We start from the raw sequence: 1,005 nt of genomic DNA on the forward strand, positions 1-1,005 counted from the left end.
GATGTTGGAGATAGGGTTTGAGGGGCCTGATAGCTGGCCTCAACTCACTCCATCCTCTTACGAGGTTCTTGACTCCACCACGGGAAAGAATTCAAGAGTAGTCACAGTAGAAAATGAGAACGGTTTAATATAGTGAATAAGAGATACAGATTTCACAGAGAGAGTGCAGCCTAGCTCCAGAGACTGAGCAGGGCCCACACCAAGTTTAACACAAAAGTAAGAAATACATGCTTAAAGTTCAGTACAGATCGCAGGCTGGCTCAAGAGAGGGAGCAACAGCTTGCTGAAAATAAGTTTGATAAAAAAAGACAGAAATACACACTCCATAGGAAGAATGTGGGCTGGCTCCAGGAGAGCAAGCAACAGCCCTGCCTTCTGCTGGGATTCGGCTTTTATAGTTTCTCTATCTAATGAATATTCAATTAAGGGGGTGGTTCCCAGTTATGTAACATTTAGTCTTACACATGCTCAGTTGGTCTCTTCTTGGAGCATGTTCATTGGTCAAATCCTGTCACAAGCACCAGGCATATTCAAGAACATTCTGTGCTCTCTAGCACCTCTAGAGGAAGGTCCTTCAGAGGGTAAACTCCATTTTACTGAGCATGCCCAGTTAATAGGGTTATATAGCTTCTGTACTGAGTATGCCCAACCACTGGATTTGCATGAACCGGCCACTTGTCGTCTCATTTTCTCTGTGTTGGTGCTTAAAATAGGTCTAACTGGCAACAGTAGCTTTCCTGTAAGGGAGGGCCCAGAGGAGGGTCTGAGACCTCAGGGAGTGGCTGGAAACCCAGAGGTGTGTCCTGAAACTGAGTCCAGGGAAACTGAGCACCTCCTATCTCAAGAAGAACACTCCCCCACCCCCACCCCAATGACCCATATCTTGTAAAAATCCCTTTCCCTTAAGTGTGGATGAGGCCTGTGGATATGGTGAAACATAATTTCCGTGATATAGCCAAGGGAATTTATGCTATATGGCAAAAGGGATTTTTCCATATGTAATTA

The sequence above is a fragment of the Galeopterus variegatus genome, unplaced genomic scaffold (genome assembly GCF_000696425.1).
Source record: "Galeopterus variegatus unplaced genomic scaffold, G_variegatus-3.0.2 Scaffold10003, whole genome shotgun sequence".
Lineage (NCBI taxonomy): Eukaryota > Metazoa > Chordata > Mammalia > Dermoptera > Cynocephalidae > Galeopterus > Galeopterus variegatus.